General features: G+C 48.7%; 1 protein-coding gene across 2 annotated transcripts in view; it reads left to right on the top strand.

The window, feature by feature from the left end:
• The first annotated feature begins 7,015 nt into the window (after nucleotides 1–7,015).
• The window catches only part of ZBTB7A (zinc finger and BTB domain containing 7A), a 42,483-nt gene continuing 27,133 nt past the window's right edge, over nucleotides 7,016–22,365 (top strand). The window contains exon 1 of one of the 2 annotated variants that reach the window (XM_075070871.1): nucleotides 7,016–7,436. The gene's annotated coding sequence lies outside the window, so the exon portion shown is untranslated. Of the gene's footprint in view, nucleotides 7,437–8,668; nucleotides 9,064–22,365 lie in introns of those variants that run through there. The other variant, XM_032768767.2, reaches the window with a different exon arrangement.

Genomic DNA, 22,365 nt, shown 5'->3' with positions numbered 1-22,365 from the left:
GCGCCCAACGCAATGGGGCCCTGATCTCAGCTGGGGCCACCTGGTGTACCACAATACGAACAATATTTCTGGCGTTCTCCCTGGGCGAGTTCAGGGAAGAGGTTGGGTGTTTCTGTCGCTCTGTCTGTGAAAAGTCTCCGGTTTGAGGCTGAGATTTAAATCTATATAGTCCTGTAGCCCAAAATAACTTCCCATGTGACCTTAGGCAAGTCACACGCCCGCTCTGTGCCTCAGTTTCCCCACCTATAGATTAGAATGCCTACCATGCCAAGGTGTTGTGAAGGTCAGCTCAGTAATGATTGTAACATGCTTTGGGATCTGTGCCTGGACGTATTGCTATGGATGCACCTAGTGCAGGGTACCTCTGCACAACTTCCAAGCTCTGCCCGCCTAAGCAGCAAGGGGCACATGCTTTGGTCTAAACCTGCGAGTGCAGCTTCATAAACCAGGCGGGAGTGGGACAGTGAACCCTGACTCTAGTACTGTGCTCTACCCACTAGGCTACATTGCCACACACCAAATGAGCCAGGTCCCAGCATGCTTTGAAATGTGATCCTAGCCTCTCTTCCTTAGAAAGAATCCTTAATCATACCTCATTAAAGTTAGAAGATCTCTGCGCATGGCAGAGTTTGGCCTGGCTGCGTGAGGTGTACAACCATCTATCCTCTGTCTGAGGGGATATAGCCCATTGGCATTCTTACATTTTTATTTGTATTGTGGTAGAATGTAGGAGCCCGGGTCCCGGACCATTGTGCGAACAGGAGCTGTGCAAACACAGCATGTTGTTTTACCTGTGAACACACCTTCTGAGAGTTCTGATTAAAGGCACATTACGGGTTTGCCAACTCCAAGCATTCAAAAATCACCAGGTTGCCCTAACATTCACGTGGGTTTTTTTTCAGATAATACCTGTTGGGTTCTTTTTTTTTGCTTTCTGGTCTTTGAACCTTCAGGGGTCACATTTTCAACCCTTTCTTTGCAGTCAGGAGGGCCAGAAATTTAAGAAAGTGGAAGCTGAGAATCACCTAACCCCAGAAACTTAGGCTTTCAGACAAATAACATGTTAAATAGGGAGTGTTGGCAAAACTGCACTGGCCTCTCCATTTAGGCCCCAATGAACTTCTATGTTTTTAAAAATGAGTTAATGCAAAACTGCCCAATAAGAGGGATATTTTGGTGATTTTCTTTGTTCGCTTCCTTAATTGCAGCAAAAAGGCTTCTGTGGGTGGTATGATTTTAACCTTTCACCTGCTGCTATGGAAGCTCAAAGGGAACAGCCTCCCAGAGAGAACAAAACTGACCAGTAATAGAAAGTGAAACTGACCTGGCTAGTGTATTTCAAAGTCTTTGCTGAGTGAGTGGCACAGAAACAAATGGTGTCAGGGAGGTGAAGTGATTACAATTCTTCATAATTCTCTGAGGGGGTGTTGGTCTAGTTGTGTGTAAGGCAGGTGGGGTATAAATCATGACACCTGGATTCCCTCTTCAACGCTGCCCTCTGCTCGATGTGTAACTTTACTTTCTCTCTCCAGGCCAGATCCAAAGTCTTTCAACGGGCATTGGATCAGGGCTTCTGTGCTTTGCTCTGCCAGGGTGTAAAAAGGAGGCAGAGGCTACCTACCTGTTTGTAAAGTGCTTTGAGATCCTCATGGGAAAACAGGGTGACCAGACAGCAAGTGTGAAATATCGGAACAGGGGATGGGGGGTAATAGGAGCCTATATAAGAAAAAGACCCAAAAATCGGGACTGTCCCTATAAAATTGGGACATCTGGTCACCCTATGTGAAAAGTAAGGGAAATAAAGGCAGGGTATTATTAGTCACAATCCAGGTACTGAATGATAAACAGGCCAGCAGTTTTTATCTTGAGTTTCCCAGTAAGAATATAAGAATGGTCAGACTGGGTCAGACCAAAGGTCCATCCAGCCCAGTATCGTGTCTTCCCACAGTGACCACTGCCAGGTGCCTCAGAGGGAGTGACTCTAACAGGTAATGATCAAGTGATCTCTCTCCTACCGTCCATCTCCACCCTCTGACAAACAGAGGCTAGGGACACCCGTCCTTACCCAACCTGGCTAATAGCCATTAATGGACTTAACCGCCGTGAATTTATCTAGTTCTCTTCTACATCCCTCTACAGATGTGTTGATTAGTCCTCACTGGGGTGGTGGGGGAGCTGTTTATTATATACCCCTTTGGGTTTTGTTTCGCTCTCTACGTTTTCAAGGTTTTGACTTCTTCCCTTTGTGAGTTTATACACTGGAAAAAAAAAATCTGTGACGCTTTAAAAGCAAACACCCCCCCCGCCCAGCTCCCTCTTTGCTTCTCCCCGATTGGTTGCCAAATGATTAAGCTGAAACGCTCAAGAAAAGCATGGGAGTGTGTGGGTGCATACACACTCGTGTGCACATTTGCATGGCTGCTTGTTCGTTGTGTAGCTTAGCGGATTGAGTACTACATGGTGGGTCCCAGAAGCCCTGGATTCTATTTCCAGCTCTGCTAGTAGCCTGCTGGGTGCCCTTGGTCAAGTCATTTACCCCCTTTCGGCACCTCAGGTTCCCTGCCTGCAAAATGGGGATAATGATACTGCTCGCCTTTGTAAAGTGCTTTGAGATTGACTGATGAAAAGTGCTATTATAGGGGCTAGGGATTATTGGATGGGTGCTTTGCTCATTGGTGGTGTGTGGGCACATGTGCTTGTGGGGCTGTGTGAATGGAAAGAAGCTTTGCCTGTGCTTGCCACCTGTCAGCTCCCTGATGCCAGTGGCCACCTGTAACATGAGCACCTTTAGGCCTCTGCAGGTTAGTGATAGGCCCACTCCAACCCTTCAAGCGTCTCCCCGGAGGGCCCAGCCCCGGACCCACTGGACACTTGCAACATTGGCAGATCCGCTGCTTCCAAAGACTCTTGCCAGTTTCACCTTAGACCATCTCTCTGCTTAACACAAAGCACTTAGGCACATTTATAGTGAAACGAGCACAAGGCTGTTGAACGGAAAGAAGCAATTCAAGCGCTAGCGAGTCAAGTCGAAGTATTGGAAACAAAGGATTATCCCCAAAGAAAAATCATAATACACATTCTAGAACCTTATTTAACTAGATACTTTCATGTCTTACAGGCCCGAGCTCACCCCAAAGTCCTGACAACAATTTACAGCTGGGCCTGGCTGAGATCCCTCAGTCATGAGATGAAACACACTGCCACCTTGTCTCCTAGGTGAAGGAATCCTGGGTGTCTCTTTCTGCAACCCCAGATATATCAAAACAGTCCTTCCGCCTTCATTCATAAACCAGACGCCATCTTGCTGATTATTGCTTGCTGTAGATTTTGCAATCTCTTGTCAATTTCAAAATCTTGATTAGCTTGTGGTTCAGTTGCAAATGTGTCCATTGTGAAGCAGTCAGTACAGATATGACCAGACAGAGAGAGAAGCACGTTACCTTCTGCCTGAAAGGAACATGCATGAGACACGCCACCTCCTAATTGCCTGCCTTAAGAATATAATTTTCAGTATAGACACATTACTCCTTAAATATTATCCGTACATACATTTTGCGATGGTTCTGACAGTCAACAGGTTACTAGCTCAATAGAGACCTTATATAAGAGTTTTTCAAGCAGGGGTTGCCGCTTGTGAAAGGGAAAGCCCCTGGCAGGCTGGGCCAGTGTGTTTACCTGCCCTGTCTGCAGGTCTGGCTGATTGCGGCTCCCGCTGGCCACGGATCGCTGCTCCGGGCCAATGGGAGCTGCTGGAATCAGCGTGATCCACGGCCAGCGGGAGCTGCAATTGGCTGGAACCTGCGGATGGGGCAGGTAAACACCGGCCCTGCCTGCCAGTGGTTGTTTCCCTAACAAGCGGCCCCCTGTTGAGAACCCTGCCTTACATGCCATCCTTTGGTGAACTGTATGCCTATATCTGGACCAGGGGATCCCTGGTAAAACTCTGCATCCCTGTGCCCTCTGCCAGTCAGCATCAACAAGTCCCGGGTCACTGCGTGTGTGGTACCACACGTGCACAATTTAAACTGCACTTTCCCTCTATGAAACCCAACGTTCCATAAAAAAGCTGAGGCCCATGCAGGGGCAAGACTTTAAAAGTCACTCATATCTTCAGGTGAGTCTGGAAAGCCAAGTCCCCCATATTCTCTGTGGACATTAAAGTACCCAGGATACTGTTTATAGAAGCAAAGGTCCTCACCAGGGTCCTTGGCCAAAATCCACACACAACACCCCCCCCCCCCGCTTTCTGGTATGGTGTGATGTGCAGCCCTCCCACCAACAGTGGCTACATTCCAGCAGTGCCATGGGGTGCTATGCTGTGGGACTCTGCTATATGAAACATGCCGTAGAAATGTAACACAGTTAAAGGCGTATTGCTTGTAACTAGGCTTGGCAGGAATTGATGCTTATATATTTTTTCTAGTTTCAACAGATAACGCTGATGTTTGTTTTAAAAATTTATTTTTATCTATTTACACTTTCACAGCTGCATAAAATTATGGGTTTTAAGCATCCCCCCCCCCGATTTTCATTTATTTAAATGTGCCCAGTTGTGGGGAAATTGGACACTAATTATTTAATAACAATCGATCTTGGGATTCAAAAAGTTAAAGCCTTATAAATGTTAAAGCACAAACTGTCAACATCACGTGTCAAAACATACCAAATAAATCGCCTCAACTCAAACTCTACGAAGTTGGCAGGCAGCTTTGTCCTAACTTGGCCTATCTGCACATTTCTATTGTTACTGATGGAAACATGACGTGTGTGTGCGGTGAAATGGGCGTTTATTGACATTTACTGATAAACATCTAATCCTTCCAGACCCACTTGTAACAGCTGGGGAGGCCTGTGCTGAGCTGGATTCTCCAAAGGGAGCCCAGAACCCCACATTTTAGGGCTTTCGCAGCAGAAAGTCGACCCCCGACCTGAGTCTTAAAGGGCTCTTTGCCCTAAAGTGCTTGGGTGGAATCCCTAGAAGGCCAGGGGTGATCAGACGATGGAGACAAGCAACAGCTTACATAGCAGCTCGTTATGTCTCTGTCCTGAGCTGATTATCATGTTACTCTGTGCTATACCCAAACAAGGTCAAAAGACATCCGTGGGCTCATCTATCTTGACCCCTTCCACTTGATTTGCACTGCTGACCATTTCTACGCTGGTAGCACTGCCAGCACCAAACATTCAAAAATCACCCCTCCCCCCCAAACATGAGACAACCACAGATTGAAAACCACTAGTTTAAAGATTTGATTTATATTTTTCCCCCCGTGTACAGAGCTGGGGCAACCATTCAGGCATAAGCATCAAATAGGTCATATGCCAGATTTCATGCCATTTTCCAGCTTTCCAAGGCTTGTGATGGTTTCTTCATCTTTGGTCATTTTAAAATCAGGATTGGGTGTTTTTCTCAGTGATCTGCTGTAGCTTAAAGCAGGAATTATTTTGGGGTAAATTCTGTGACCTATGGCAAACTAGACATGAACCAAGATGATTGCAATGGCACCTTTTGGCCTTAGAATCCATCAACTATTTGTCCAAGGCCAAGATTTTTAGTAGCGTTGGATGATTTTGACCCTCTGAATTTTTGGGGTGCCCACTTAGAGATGCCTTACGTAGGCCTGATTTTCAGGGGGGCGAGCGCTAAGCGTTTTCTCAAAATCACAAGGAAGAGGGGGTGATCATAGTGTGAACATCTGCACAAGCTGCGGTGGAAGGGCATCTCACTTTGGCATCAAGTGGGAGTCACTGGTTAATTATTTCCAGTCTGAGCTTTGGGTACAGGTTATACAGGGTGGGTTGCTCTGATTTCATTGAAGAGGGGGGGATAGGATATAGTTTCTTGAATGCAGACTGAAAATTTATATGGGAACCTCCTAAAAGGGGAAGAATATATTGAGGTCAATTAGCTGGGCTGAGACCCAGGTGATCTTGGATCTATTCTGTTCGCTAGGTTCTTCTACCGTGCCCACCAGCGTAGTATTTGAGCATCTTCCTGCAGAGCATTAAGCTACGGGAGGAACATCTCTACATCCTGGCTCTGCCACAGACTTTCTGTGTGGGCATCTCAGGCTCTGTTCTGGGGATGCTAATACCAAAAAGCTGTTCTAAGGATAACTGGTTAAGGTTTTGTTAGCCGCTCAGATATGGTGGCACTGAGTACTCCAGAAAACCCTGCGAGTCAATGCAAATGTAAATGGGCAGGGTATGGGGCTAGGTAGCATAACAGGACTTCCCCATCTCTCGTTTTTAGGAGCTGGACTGTTTGCTGGAGGTTACCTCATGGGCGTGACTGATTTTCTGTGGACCACTCACTGTGTCAACCCCCAAAATGACACTTACTAGGAGACAATCTCTGCCCCAAAGAGTTTACCGTCTAAATAGACAAGACAGACAAAGGGTGGGAGGGGAAACTGAGGCATGGAGCAGGGAAGTGACTTATCCAAGGTTGCTCAGCAGCTCAGCCCGGTGGAGAACCCAGGTGTCCTGATTCTAGGGTGACCAGATGTCCCAATTTTATAGGGACAGTCCCAATTTTGGGGTCTTTTTCTTATACAGGCTCCTATTACCCACCACCCCCTGTCCCGATTTTTCACACTTGTTGTCTGGTCACTCTACCTGATTCCAGCCCTCCACTCTAGCCACTAAAGAGGAAATCTTAGTAACAGTCCAATTGTACTTGACGGTCTCCAGCGCTTTCCAATGATGTCTCCCCAGGCTCTTTACAAATATCGTCACTCCTGTAGTACCCAGGGGGAAACTGAGGCACAGAGCGGCGGCTGTGACTTGGCGAAGGTGGCCTGGGAGGCATGAGGCAGAGACGGGGAACCGGAACCCACCTCTCCCATGCCTCTAGCCATGGGCCCCGCGGTGCCTGTTTTAAGTGAAAGTGACCCAACTTCCCCAGGGGATGGCTGTAGCAGCTGAGAACAAACAAACTGCTTCCACGTGTGAGCACGTGCGTGTGTGTCCAGGAACACAACAGCTCCCTTCTCCCAAGGGTGCTCTGGGTTAGATAACATGGATCGCAGCCAGGGAGGGAGGCAGAGGAATGGTGCAGCTCCCCTCTCCCGGCTGGGGGGTGGATGGATCTTGGGGAGCCGAGGCAGAAGCAGCGAAGGGCGAGCCGGGGCAGGAGGGTGTCCTGCCCTCTCTCCCTCTCTCTGCCGGGACTCGCCGAGCCTGTTTCAGGCGCCCTGGCGCGGAGGCTCGCCGCCCGGGGAGGGAGAGGGGAGGCTGCTGCACCTTTAAGAGAAGGGAGGACCCCTTTGCCCTTAGAGAAACCAGGAAGGGAGTTCAGCATCATACGGGGCTTTGCATATACAGTTACAGTAGGGGCAGTAACACCAGAGAGAGAGGGAGAGCTGGCCGGGAACTGACTCCAAACTCCAGGCAGACCCCCCCCACCCCCAGCCCCGCCACCCCAGGACCAGCAGGTAAGACTAGAGGGGATCAGGCTGTCTCGGGAGGGGGGGGCGTTTGGGTGGGAGGGGAGGTGCTGAATCAAGGGACATTTCACCCCCCTTGCCGCCCCCCCACCCCCCCTCAACAGGGAGGCTGCCTTGGAAGGAGGAAGTCCCTGCTCCCCCTGCCTTGTGCTTTACTTTATCGCACCCCAACTTTATTAACATTGGATTTTATTTTTTACATAGGGAAGTGGGGGGGCTTTGCCGAGAATTTATAGCAGCTGAGAGGGGGGTTGCAAGGGAGGGGGCAGAGGGTGAACAGCGCGTGTTTGTGCGGGGGGGCGAGATTCATTTTTCTCTCCATTGTCTAGGGAGGGTGTTTAATCTGCTTGCCTGTCTCTTTGCATTTGGCAGTTGCAAGGCTGGTCCGGGACTGGGGTTGCACTGAGGTGGGGGTAGTTGCAATATGGTCGAGGGGGGTTGCAAATAACTTTGCGGCCATGTAGTTAATGCAATTCCCCCCCCCCCATTCTCTGCTGCGTGCAATACGTTGTACTTGGCTGGGCTGGTGCTTCCTGGGGGGATTTTTTGAGGGGGGCTTGGAAGCAAACGGGGGAGACTCGCACAGAGGGTGGGAAAGGAGGCTCATGGGAGTTGTAGTTTCCCTGCCCGCTCGGTCTGCAGTGCAATGGGCATTGGACTAACACTCCCAGGTGCCCGCGCAAAGCCGTCCGCCTCCAAACCAACCCTGGCCGGGAGGTGTGTTGATGGGCGGGCGCCGAGCCAATGGGAGAGGACCCTCCGCCCCTCCTTCCCGCCCGGCTTCCGCCTGCCAATGGCGGACCGAGGGTGCTGCGAGAGTGGGGGCGGGATGCGGAGGCGCCGCCGAGATAGCTCGGCCAGGGGGCAGCGCCCTCCCGGCACTTCCGGGCCCCCCCCGCCCCCTTCACGGGCAGCCCGGCCGCGGGGAGGCGAGGTCCCCGGCCGCCGCGCTCAGAAAGCGCGGATCGGGGCCTAGTGTAGGCCCAAGCCTGGGTGGTGTCGCAGGGCTCAGGCCCGGCCTCGCTGCCCCACCCCCAGCGCAGGCCTCCATTGGTCGCTGGCACGCCGGGGACGGGTGGGGTGTGGCAGGCGGCAGGCCCCCGCGGGAGGGGCCGGATTGCGGTTGGGGCTTGGCGCCCGCTGAGGGGGAGGGGTGGGGCCGGGCCTCGCCGCCCAGCCGCGCGCAGGGCGCTGGGGGGGAGCCTCGCCAGGGTGGGGGGGTTGGCTCCAAGGCCGCCCCCAAGCACAAGGCCGCCCCAGTGGGGGGAGGGGAGCCTGCTGGCCGGCTCTCCCCTCCCTTGGCAGCCAGAGCAGACGTGGGGAGGCAGCTCCTGGGCTTTCCTCCCCCGCCCCCCAGCCTCTCGCACCCGGACGGTGGCACCAGGCTGCAGGAAGCAACTTGCAGCTGGATAATCCACCCCTGGCGTGTTGAAGGGGGGAGCCCCCATCAGACTGGCTGTGCACAGATTCATCCAGAAAATGGCACGGAGAGGAGCAATTGCCAGCCCCCGTGGAGCTGTGGAGCCCTGAAATCAAGCTGGCAAGTTGCTGCAGAGGCTGGAATGTGGAGACCGAGCCAGTAGTGTAAAGGCTTCAGCATCACTAGCTCAGGCTGGTAGGACCAAGGGACTTCTCTACTCCTGCCAGTGTTCAGGGCCTTCCTCGGCCTTCCTCCTCCTCTGAAACCACAGCTAACCCTTGAGTTGGGGATCAGAGAGCTATAAGTCAAGCCCCTGCTTTGGGCTGGGAGCCAGTCTAAAAAGCTCTCCCATAGAGGCCAGGAAATATATCTGAAGGTCATTGCACACTTCCCATCGTGAACCATAGCTTTTGCGGGGCTGATCGGTTAGATAACAAGTTGGTGAGTTGTGGTGACTGTGGTTTGGAGCTGGTGGTTGGTTCCTGGCTAGCTAGCTGGGGAATGGAAGTGCTGCTGTCTGTTCTCTGTCAGTAAAGGTTTATACTGAGACCATGGAAAAATGTTAAATTTGTTGAACCTGTATGTAGCTTACAGTTCACAAGATTGTCAGACCTTTCTATCATTCTTCTCAGGGATCTTTATGCTCCCAAAGTTTGTGCATTAGCTACTGCTTGGTCTAATAAAATGCATCACATTGAGGACCAATATGGCTACCTACATCGTCTCCTTACTACAGCATTTCTAGCAGACTTCCCAGTGGTTCCCTGAAGGGTCCATTATTTCCAAGCAGCAGCCTGGACAGCGAATGGTCCTGATTCCCTGTAATGGCCACTTGGCAGGATTTACAGCTGGTTCCTGAGTTAAGCTAACAAGATTACCCATCTCTCTGCTATTAAATGTATTATTTATATCGTTCCCAAAGTGTATTAGGCACTTTATGGACAAATAGTTAGAGAAGATGCCTACCTTGAAGGGTTTACAGTCTAAGTAGGTTGAAGGATGAGGATTGGGGGTTGTGTGCAGTGCAACAGCAGAGAAGTGGTTAATTCCATGATTTTCTGTTAGTACTTTGGTTGAGGAGATGTGACAGAATATTAGTTTGTCTTGGATTGAAGAAGCAACCTATGGTCATTTATGAGGGTTGATTTGGAGAAAGCAGCAGGTTTACGAATTCCAGCAGTTTGCTTACAGATGTTGTTTTTAAACGTTTTCTTTTTTTTTTAAGTCTATGAATGGGTTATTGGAGAGGAGCCATTGCTGTTTAATATTCATTCTGGCTGTTGTTCAGGCTTGCTCTGGGAAAGGAGGGAGTGCAGCGGCACAACCCAAATGTGGATGAGGTGGTGGGATTTTTCCACCATGCCTTAGTTGTGCCTAGGGAGAGTTTTGCAGTGCTGGAGTTCTAACTAATTAGACCATGGATAAAATAGTTCTGTGCTTTATGCTGATCTGTGGGTCTTCGCGTGGCCTTTTTTGAGCTCAGAAATGCACCCTGTTGCATTGTGGTACAGGGAACTGATAATACTTAGTTATAATACTTACTTTTCTTAAAGGCATGATTTTCAGGGGTGCTGAGCACTGGAAGATCCCATTTACTTCAGTGGACTTGGGGCTACCCATAACCTCTGAATGTCAGGCCCATAATGCTTTACAACTCCAGTACTGTACTAATATGTATGAATGTCAATTGAAGACTGACAGTTTTTTTTTTTCTTATGGCTATGCTTTTGCAGCCATAAGTAACTGCATTTTGTCAGTGAACCCAAAGCTCATTAATAAGTTAGAACGTTTAAAGTTGAGGCACCTTGGCCCAGATCCTCGAAGGTATTTAGGCTCCTAACTCCCACTGATTTCAGTAGAAGTTAGGAGACTAAGTACATTTGAAGATCTCGGTCAGTGTTACCATTGAGCTGTTAAATTAGCATTTTGTTTGCCTAAGTGGTTATTTGGGTGCCCAAGTATGCATTTTAGAACCCCGTTGTAGAATTGAACATCAGAACATAAGTGCCCGTGTTTGAAATTTAGGCCCCCAAACTTGAAAATCAAACCCAAACATTTGAGACGTGCAGTTGAATCTTGATTAAAAGTGACAGTCTTAGGCTGCTAAAGTCATCTGTGACAGACGATTAGACTTCCACTTGTTATCTTGCTAATCAAAACAATAAACAGTCATCCTAAACTTTGGAGAGACTAGCCTGTCTTTGTAATTAAAAGCCGTTTGAGCAATATTTGAGTGAGAGAGAAAATGAGCTCTCATCCTGGATGGTGAGAAGTATTTGTGCCAAATCCCATGACCTTTTGATCCGAAATAGAATGTTTTTTTTCTGTTCAGAACTGTCTTCTATTGGTCATGTCGCCAGCCAGTCAGTTGTATGTCCATGCCTTCGGTACCTGAACTCAGAGCATCCAGCTAATCCTGGAACAGCTCCAGTGAGGTGTCAGAACAGGAGTAAATGAGGTCAGACAGGCATTGGGATTCTATACAAATACCTCCTCATACTCCCATGCAATATCTTGATGCTGCACTTAGTCTAGCATCACATTGTCGAAAGCCCAAACGTTGCAGCTGGATTCTGGAGAATGGACTGGATCATGGTCTTAGCTGTCCAAATGGCAGTAATCTGTTCTTGTGGAGCAGGGCATAGGGTGATCCCTTGTGAAGTCAAAGAAGAATTTCTCCCCAAAGACCCAGCGCATGATGTGATTTTTCACGTTCCTCTGAAGCATTAGGCTTTGGCCTCTGTTCTGTTTGGGAGACAGGACCATAAGTGCATTCTGCCCTGATATGATAGGGAGTGGAACACTGTACCAAATGGACTGCTCTGGTGTGGCTTTAGGTGGGAGACAAGACTGTGGGTACGTCTAGACTACCCGCCGTATCGGCAGGTAGCGATCGATTTCTCGGGGATCGGTCTAGCGTGTCTCATCTAGACGCGATATATCGATCCCTGAACGCGCTCCCGTTGACTCTGGAACTCCACGAGCATGAATGGCGGTAGCGAAGTCGACAGGGGGAGCCGTGGATGTCGATCCCGCACCGTGAGACAAAGAGGGAAATTGATCTAAGATACTTCGACTTCAGCTACGCTATTCATGTTGCTGAAGTTGCATATATTGGATCGAGTTCCCCCCCCCCAGTGTTGATGAGCCCTAGATTAGGGGATCTGGTGGTCTGCTCTTATATGACAAGGAGTGGGAGACGGACTCATGTTGTGCTGTAGCATAGCTGCAGGTGGCAGACAGGACTTGTAAATCCTCATTCCCTAATGACAAAATGCCCCGGAGTTCGCTGTGGGTGTTTAGCACTTCCATTACTTCTTTTCTTTTTCATTTCTTCTTTTCATGCCAACTGTTCTTTAAATTCCACAAAGTTATACCTCAGTCTCTGAAAGGGCATGCAGCTCTCCTTTCACTGCAGCTCATGCGTGTGGAGCAGTGCCACCCAATGTATTTTAACACCATCTATTGTTCTGTTTGCGCTCTTAAAGTCCTGATTGACATACCCAGCTATTCCCCACTGGAAACCAGGAAGTAGACAATTTTTCCCCTCATTCCTGTTTCTGAATGCATCTCCAGTGCAGTGCTGTGCAAGTCACTGGAGCTTGGGCTTGTAGCTACAGGTAGGAGTTCTCTCCTTACCCAAAGTCTCCTGCCCCAACAGGCAGAGAGGACAGGAGGTGCTGTTCAGCATTCCCTTCCTTTGTAGCTGTACAATCAAGTATACTGGAGGAAAAAAAAGTTAATGGCCGGACACCATTCCTAAGAATTGATTTTATAGCATGCTTACTCCTGGGATTTGTTTTTGCACTTCAGGTAATAAGCAATAAGACAAGAACTATCTGCTTATTCACAAACCAGGCATTACATAAGTGCCACTCCTGCCTTGTGCGCTTTGCTTTGTCAGTAAACCTAAACTTTCGTCTTTTTATTTTTTCCTTCCTGCTGTGGAAAAGATTATTGGCCTTTGAGGCAATCAGAATAACACGAGACCTTTAAACTCTTAAGCCAGAGGGAGCAGGAAAGGAAATGGCATGAGTATTTGAGGGAGGGTTTTGGTCAGGGCGGAGGGGAATAGAGATGGTAAAATGATTGCAGTTTTGAAGATGATTGATTGGGCTTCGCAACCTGAGGGCAGTGGGGAACTAGGTATCAAAGTATATCCAAAGCTAGCCTTAATATGTCTGTCTGCAAGACAGAATAGTAAATGTGTGTGAGATCACGTGAGGGTGAGAAGGGAGGGTTGCGTGAATTGAAAAGATAATTTGATTAATTTGTAGACAAAACAATAAAGGATGGGACTGCAAAGAAGTGATTCCGGAGTGAAGGGGACTAGTCCTGAGATGCCCAGTTCTGCAGGTTGCCCAAGGTTGAGACTCTGGGAGGAGCTCTGGTTGCACAATGGGAGTCCTGCTTGAGTAAGGAATGCAGGATTTGGCCTCAAATGCCTTGTGTCGACTCGTGCCCTGTCTTCCAAGCAGCTAGAACAGAAACATGGCCTACGTTGGAGGCCCGTATCCTCACCCTGTCTTCAAGTCCAGATGGAAATTTATGGACTGACACCCCCGCTCCCCCACCATGTGCCAGAGTCTCTCCATGGGCCCATGCCAGGTGAGGTCAGAGATTCCTTCCTAGGTGGTGTTCTGGGGAGTGGGTTAGCACCAGAGCCTGTTTTATCTTTTTAATGGCGATTTTTCAGGCTGATGGCAAGACTATTTGGTGACATGGCTGCGTGTTGCCCATTGAAATTTTGTTGGTTGCTTTCAGGTTTACAGAGCCATCAAAACACAACACTTCAACTCTGCCCTTAAAAACAGAAGCCCTCCCATCGTAACCAATTCAATTCCAGGCATTCTCTCTCGCCCCCCACTCCGTGTTGCAAAAATGGTGATGTCTGAGGTTTCCTGAGGAAGTTAAGTGCCCAAAGACGACAAGAGTTGGACATTTCAGGAAGTAAAGCTGTCTTTGAAAATCCTATCTGAACTGTGGTTTTGTAGCGATGCATTCTGGTTACTTTAAAGATTTCCCTCTTAAAAATAAGTAATCTTAAAATCACCACAATCTGTTTGTTTCTTTATGGCAATACCAGAGCAACTTTGGGGGAGGAGAGAGTCCATTGGACTGTGATAGGCATGCAGATAAATTTTGCTCTTGGCCTTGAGAGTCTGATCCTGCAGTGAAAAAAAGACCTTCCATTAAACTATGTATATGGGGGGAGATGGTCGTTGATGTCTGACTGTGTTTGAATAGTGCACTATTGTACCAGCAAAGAGAGCCCCCCCTACACACCCCGGTTTGGTACACACACAGGTCTTGACTGTATTGCTGCATCTATACATGTATCGAGACACATTCCTGCGAGATTAAATGTGGTCCCCTGATGACACAGGAGATAATTGTCAAGGAGGTCTGGATGGAATAACCAGTTAAGACAAACCTTGCACCACAGAAGTTTGCCCTAGTTTTTAATGTCAGTGGTTAAAACGGCCATGTGTTGACATAGTGTAGAATCATCCCCGTGTGTCTTCTGTGCTGCCCTTCTGTAGGTTAGCTGGCTGGGCTGGTTGTATTTAGCTGTGTTTAGGGCTTGCTCCTTCTGCTATACCTTAACTGAAGGGTTTTCTTTTAATGTATGATATGCCATATTGATTCAGACCATTATTATCTAATCACTGTCCTGCTTCCAATGTTAACCAATACCTGACGCCTCAACAGAAAATGAGCTGCCCCAATGCATCGCTGTAACACGTGAGGACTTTCTGACCCCTGCAGTAATCAGTATGTGTCATAAAGCAGGAGGATTTGATTACCCCGTGGTAATAGGGGTAATCAATGGGGGTTTGCATGGCCACAGAAGCTGACTATAAGAGCCAGTTCTTTAATAATCAACTATAGTATTTTTCTCGTTCCTATGGCAAAACATTCTAACTATGCAGGCCTTGTCCTGATACACATGGAGCACCTGCAACTCCTTGGAAGAGTTCAGAACATCTCGGGTGAGGCCCTACGTAGGGCGATATTGCTTCCTATTCTGAATTTGCTTGTTGTCATTGTCAGGTGTCTCCTGGGCCCTAGCCTTGTGGCACAGCCAGAAAAAGGAGTGGATCAGCTTTCACTTTACCCTCCACAGTTTTAATTCTCACACTCATCCCTTCTGTTGTTGTTTGTATTATGGTAATACCTAGAGGCCAGAGGGGCTGGGCACTGTGCGCAAACACAGAAAGAGATAGTCCCTGCTCCCCCTCCCCCAAAGATCTCAATTTAAATTGAGGAGACAGACAAAGGGAGGACAACAAAGGCACAAAGAAGTGAGGTGACTGGCCCAAGGTCACACAAGAGTCAGTGGCAGAGTTGGGAATAGCTCCCAAGTCTCCTAACTCCCAGTCCAGGGCCTCTACCAGTTAGATCACACTGCCTCTGATTTTTCTAGTCTCTAAACTAAATCCTAGTGGGTTTTGTCCCTCTCATCAGGTGATGAATCCAGTCTATTTAGCTTAACAAAGAGAACGTTAAGGGGTGACTTGATCATAGTCTGTAAGTACCAACATGGGGAACAAATATTTAATAATGAGCTATTCCATTCCATCTAGCAGAGAAAGGTCTAAGGGGTTCTCAAATTGGGGTTGGGACCCCTCAGGGGGTGGTGAGGTTATTACGTGGGGGGGGGTTGCCAGGTGTCAGCCTCCACCCCAAATCCTGTGTTTCCTCCAGCATTTATAATGGTGTTAAATATATAAAAATGTTTTTAATTTATAAGGGGGATCACAGTTGGAGGCTCGCTGTGTGAAAGGGGTCACCACTACAAAACTTTGAGAACCGCTGGTCTAACATGACCCTGTGGCTGGAAGCTGAAGCTAGACAAATTCAGACTAGAAATAAGGCAGACATATTTAATGGTGAGAGTAAGTAACCATTGGAACAGTTTGCCAAGGGTCATGATGAATTCTCCATCACTGACAATTTTTCAGTCAAGATTGGATGCCTTTTAAAAAGTATGCTGCAGGCATTATTTTGGAGGAGTTCCCTGGCCTGTTTCATTCAGGAGGTCGGAGTGAATGATTCCAATGATCCCTTCTGGCCTTGTAATCTCTGACTATCTTGCTTATCTTCTACATCTGTATGATTAGGGCCCTACCAAATTCACAGTCCATTTTGGTCAATTTCACGGTTGTAGGATTGAAAAACAGTAAATTTCATGATTTCAGGGATTTAAATCTGAAATTTCATGGTGTTGTAACTGTAGGGGTGGGTCCTGACCCAACACCGAAGGCAGCAGCGCAGAAGTAAGGGTGACCTGGGATGGTATTGCCACCCTTACGTCTGTGCTGCTGCAGGCTGGGTGCTGCTTTCAGAGCTGGGTGCCTGTCCAGCAGCTGCCGCTCCCTGGCCTCAGCTCTGAAGACAGCACAAAAGTAAGGGTGACAATACTGTGCCCTCACTACAATAACCTTGCAGCCCCCCCTGCCCCATGACCCTCTTTTGGATCAGGACCCCCCATCTGAGAAGTGCTGGTCTACCCTGTGAAACCTGTATAGTATAAGATAAAAGTGCACAAAAGACCAGATTTCACGGGCTCTGACGTGTTTTTCATGGCTGTGAATTTGGTAGAGCCCTACATATGACTGAAGGAATTATCCCCTTTTATAGAGGCTTTCTCTATTGGGTCATCATGTGAAATGTATTTACATTTTCCTGGTGCCAGAAACTGAAGGACAAGTAATGAATCCCTTTGCTGGTGGGCTGCAGTGTCCCTAATAATCTCCTCGCTTACAGTGAGGAATCCCAACCCTATAACATCTTATTACGTTCAAACAGAGCCATTGATACCAGAGAGTCAGTTCAGTTTGGGTAGCAATTATCTCCCTGTTTCATCCCAACTCCGTGCAGCGGAAGGTACGGATCCGGGTCGCTGTTTAGTCAGAGAGAGGAGGAGAAGATGATGATGGACATTCTTTCTTGCGGAAGTCTGTGATTTGGGGGAGGGCGTGGTTGGAGGAGGGTTGGCCCTAATTCTTTGTATTTAATAGAGCCTTTGGCCTGAGTATCTCAAAGAGCTTTGCACGCAGTTGTGTGTCAGAACAGTTCTGAGGCAGCTGAGTGATGGGGTGCCTGTCTGATAGATGGGGTACAGAGGGAAGAAGTGACTTAGGGTATGTCTACACTGCAGTTCAACCCCTGCGGCTGGCCTCTGTCAGCTAACTTGGGCTCGTGCTGCGGCGGTGTAAACGTGTGGTGGAGATATTTGGGCTTGTACTGGAGCCCATGCTCTGGGACCCCTGAGCCCAAACATTTACACCACAATTTTACAGCCCTTCAAGCAGGTGTGGGCCAGCCTTGGGTGTTGTGTTATAGACACCCTGCGTGTCAGAGCTGGGAGTAGGAAGCCCTGTTTCCCAATTCTCTGCTTTAACCACTCAGTTGCACTGCCTTTCCAGCACAAATGGCTGGTCAGCATGTCCCAGAGTACAGCGGTAAATGATACCATTCAGCTGGATCTTTAAGTCATCCTTCAGCTGTTTTCATCTTTGACACAGCAGTAAAAGGGAAAAAACAATGTGAATGCTAAAATTGTTGTAGACAGGCTTGCTTGTAAAATTCAAATCCGTGTCTTGGGATGCCTTCTCCCAGCTCTCTGTAACTTACCTGGCTGATGGGGCATTGCTGAATTACCTCCTAATGCCATGTGTTTCCAGGAGTTCGAAGAAACTGGGTGGTGCTCCGTAATTTGCCTAATGGTAGAGGTTCTTTTGATGATAGTTTTTACCCAGTGCTGGGAGTTGGCCGAGAGCTGTCTACCTCCTGAGTTTAAGATCTAAATCAAAAGAATTCAGATGCCAAAACAACAGACTGGAGGGTTTTTTGTGTGCTGATTTTAGACGCAAATGTCCCTGACCAATTTAGATGCTCTGACAAATATATCAGCCCTAGACTGGCTTCTCTGAAGGCACATACAGGATGCAGCCGTTTCTGATCTAGGAAATGGTTGACGATTTAAGGAGGTTTTTCCTTGTTGCGTTGGCTCTGTAGATCTGCCCCTTTTTGGTCAGTGCTCGGAGAGGAGAGCTCCGAGGAAAACCTACCATGTCACTTGGCATCACTGGAACTTCTGCACGGCACTGCGCTGTTGGAGGAGGTGTATTGTTTTTATGTGAAGTAAAACCAAGGTTCTTTATCACTTGTGGTCAAGCGTTCCACGACACTTGTTGGAAAAGCGGTGGGCGTTAATTCAGCTTCTGTCCAAACTTCAGATTGAGTAATTACTGTATAGTCTTCCTGCCTAACTCCGCCAGGGGAATCTAATGGGATGTGAGAGTTGTCTTTTCATTTTGTAAACTATCGTGTGTGGTGTACATCCCACCCTAGAGGTGGCTGCATTTCAGTGGTGGGTATAGTTCCTGCATGCTGTTGTGTATGTCTTGTAAAGTACTTTGGGGTAAGAAGTGACTTATAAATACAAATGGTGGGGCAGGTAAAACTCTTTGTAATTACAGGCTGGAGAATTGGTGGTAGAAAAATCCAATTTTTTTAAACCTTTGGGCGGGTACCTGGTATAAAAAGCAGAATCATAAAATGGGGATGTGGCATCCCTATATGCCTTGCTGTTGCTTCTACCCTGACATGCTTTTCTGTGCAGCAGTAAGAAGCAGATCTCTGGCGGGTCAGACCTGGGTCTGGCAGGTGAATGGGGGCAGGTGATGTGATGGACCCCAGGACAAGTGCAGGTCATCTAATGATTTGATTGCAGTTATGCAGTTTTTTGCCATAATCTAGAGATGCTGGTGCCTTCTCCAACATCTTGTCCATTTCAGCCTTAGTCCATAGTTAAGAAATCTGGGGTTTGTGGCCTAGAGCCGCAGTCCCTTAGATCCAAACATGGCCGGGGTTTGTAAGGAGAAGAAACCACAAAATGCACCTTTTGAGTTCAGTAATAGCCCATGTGGCATTTTGCCTTTAGATTCGCAAGTCGCTCTCAGGAGGTGCCTGAAAGTCATTATTGTCTGACATCTGTTCAGACGACATGGGGGTCAGTTTGGATTCCTAGTAGGGAAGCGTTCACGTCGCAAAAGCTGCTACCACTCTAGGCACTAATTACCCCCCTACTCATGGCCTCAGCAGAGTGCCAAGGCCCAGCTTTCCTAGGGGTGGTTCCTCCAGAATGGGGGGCATTCTGGGGTTTCTATGATAAAAAGGGGGGCAATCAGGTGACCATGGCATTAGGAGTCAGGAAACGTGGGTTCTGTTCCTGGCTCACTGACCTTGGCCAAGTCACTTACCCTCTCTCTGCGTCTGTTACCCCAGCTGTGAAACCAAAATGACGCATACCCCCCATTGAGATCCATGGATGTAAAAGTTCTCTCATTGCTAAGGAGGTACCATTTATCTGTTAAACAGAGAGCATTTCATCCTCCTACACTGTCAATCCAGTGCTTTTCGCCAGCTCTAAATTGCCTTTTAATACTCTGTCTAAACCATGTCATTGGTTTCTATTGACATCCAGGATCTTCATCTCAAGAGCATGCTTTTGTTTTGCAGGTCCACTTAATTCAGATGCTTTGATGGCACCACATTGCCAACAGCACATTCTTTTTGGGAAGCAGTTGAATTTTAATAGCGACATGGCAGAGGTGAAACCGGCTGCTACTAAATAGGCAAACACCCTACTTTAGGAATGCTTCATTTCCTCCTGCCTGCCATCTTCCCACTGTTGGCTCTGTGCTGTGCTTCTAGGCCTCTTCGGAGTTTAGGGAGGATCCTAGGCAGAAAGAGACCTGCTCAGGCTTGCCCTGTAATGCTGCAGAAACTGGTGTCAGCAGAGATGGCTCATGCTCCGAATGGCCTGAGAGCTGCGTTTCTCTCAAGAGGTCGAGGGCTGCAGACATTGAGTGGGAAAGGGGAACCGGGACAACTGTTCCCTCAGTGTAAATGGAACAGACAAGGACTTGCATTGGGTGACCTATAATGGGGGTGAGCTGTTCGTAGTGGAGGACGTGCCCATTTCTCCAGCTGGTGGTGAGTGAGGGATGCAGTAATGTTTGGGCTTTGGACAACAAACTGCAGAATTTTGTTTTAATACCAACATCATTTTAATAATCCTCCGCAGCACTCCTGGTGCTGATAGTATGGCTGTATCTTGAGCAATAGGACATAAGCAGCAGCCTTGTGTGCCTCCTTCGGTGTGTGGTGACACCTGGGGTCAAATGGCAGGCACCTTCAGCTCTTCCAAGCGGTTATTCCCATGAAGCCTTCTCCTTAAAACCAAGTAACGGTGCCCTGAACCTGTCCGTCCCTCTCATCGATGAGTGAGATGATTTAGCTCTAAACTGTTGTGTAACATTGTTATTAAACAGCAGATGTGTTGGTGGCAGAGCTGGTGGCATTTTGGCAGTGGGGAAGGAGCTCTGTACTTTATTTATAAAGTGCTTTGGGATCTTCAGGCTGAAGGATGCTTTGCAAACGTAGTACTTATTGGCTAACCAACCATCTGTGACTTATCTGCCTATACCATATGGTTCACAACCGTCATTAGCCAATCAGATTCCTCCTTTCATCCAGCTAAACTTTAAATAAGTGCAGGGCAATAAGAGAAAAAATTAAACAAACTCTTCCCTCAGGCAAACCTGGTCATTAAACAGTACGATGTCAACAGTTTTAACTTTGACCCTGACATGACATGGGCATGTCACTTGAATTCACAGAGTTCCCATAAACTGCTGACTCCAATGGCAATAATTTTGGAATCTGTCTTAAATAAACCAATTAAAATTTGTGAGTTGTCAAGTCATGTTTCTGCCTTTTTTGAAAAGAGTCATTTGTCTGCAAGCCCTGAAAGGAGTTAAAATCGCCTTTCTGTGTGAAAATAACTTCCCTGCTGTTACAAGTAATGGCTCAGATTATTCAACTAGGAAGAGATGTATTCTTCGAGTGATTGCTCGTGTATTCCACAGTAGGTGTGCATGCTCGTCACCTGCACCGGTGCTGGAAGCTTTTCCCTTAGTGGTATCTGTAGGGGGGAGCACTGCCCTGGAGTGGCGCCTCTATATTGCGCTGTAAGGGGAGCTCCGCGCTCCCCACCGCCCTCAGTTCCTTCTTGCGGCCAGTGAAGGTAGTCGGAACTTTTGTGCTCCAGATTTGATGTAGCTCTCCAATTAGCCTTAGCAGTCCTTGTCTTCTCCAGTAGTTGGATAACTTCTTTAGTTGATTGCCTGGTGTGGGGCATGCCCTGTGCCCCAGGCTTCAAGTCGTGCGACTCTTGTTGCAGTTCTGTGCCAAGAAGCGACCCGCACGCTCAGTGTCTCAGCTGCTTGGTTGAGACCCACATTACAGACCACTGTAAAATCTGTAGATCGTTCAAGCCTTGAACTAAATGAGAGAGGGATATCCGACTCTGGGCCTTGTTAATGGAATCTATGTTGGCCCCAGACACTGCGCCGTCCGGACATGGCACCGGGCACTGCGTCCTCAGTGCGGAGTGAGGCTCCCTCCATCAGCTGGCATCCCTCACCTGCTAAGAAGCAGGGAAAGACTCAGTGGTGCCTACAAAAAGACAGGGGTGAGGCTGGACCTGAGTTGGGCACCCCACGATCCCCCTTGGGACCCAGACGTCCGACTCGCACTGAGCGGAGTAGCCTGGTCTCGCCCATGTGTGCCTTTCCCGCGGTGAGAATGCCGTCGACGCCGGAGGCTGCACAGGCCGTGCATGACATCCTTTCCCTTCCGGTGCCGGGTGCGCTGCTTGAGACGAGCACCTGGTCCTGAAGGAAGCCACCATTGGGAGCACACCAGCTCTCCACGGCAAGACACAGTCCCCGCTCCGAGGACCGTGCGCTGCCCCATTTGACGAGGTCTTCACTTAGTTTGTGTCAGCCCTCCACTCCACTCAGATTGGCTGACTCACCTGCACCAGAGTCTTGAGGGTCTTATACAGCCCACTGGGGGGACAGGCATTGAGATAAGTGGCGCCGATGCTCGTCCTCGAATTGTGGCTATAGGAGCAGATTCCGATGCTGTCACTACAAATGCTCAGGTTCGAGTGCCTGCTCCACCAGACACCACGCCCGGAGCTCCCCTTGACACTTTAGGCGTTGTAGCTATGAGAGCAGCACCACCGACGAGTACCGCTCCTTGTTGAGGTCCAGATCTCCAGGTTGTTACCGACACGACCATAGACACTCCCGCCGTTCTTCCGACACTGTGCTGTCAATGGTGACCTCGGCTTCAGCACCCAGTCGCCCGTCCCTGAGCCGCACCGCCCCTCAAGAGCAATTTGCACTGCTGGGTACCCAAGCTGGTCAGTGGCAAGGGGCACCATGGCTAGGGTAATGGTGTCAGTGGCCGCAGTTGCCCACCCAGGCAAGACCCCACTCGGTGGCTGGAGCATCCCACGCCCATTCGGTTCCCCCCGCCCCCGCGCAACAGTCAGTCGATGGGTACTGACCAGGCAGTATCGGGCCCGGATTCGGTTTTGGAAATTGAACCACTGGCACCTCCCAACATCCTGAA

This window comes from Chelonoidis abingdonii, chromosome 11 (genome assembly GCF_003597395.2).
Source record: "Chelonoidis abingdonii isolate Lonesome George chromosome 11, CheloAbing_2.0, whole genome shotgun sequence".
NCBI classification, from domain to species: domain Eukaryota; kingdom Metazoa; phylum Chordata; order Testudines; family Testudinidae; genus Chelonoidis; species Chelonoidis abingdonii.
The sequence above is the reverse complement of the archived record's forward strand: the minus strand, read 5'-3'. Positions and strand labels throughout refer to the sequence as shown.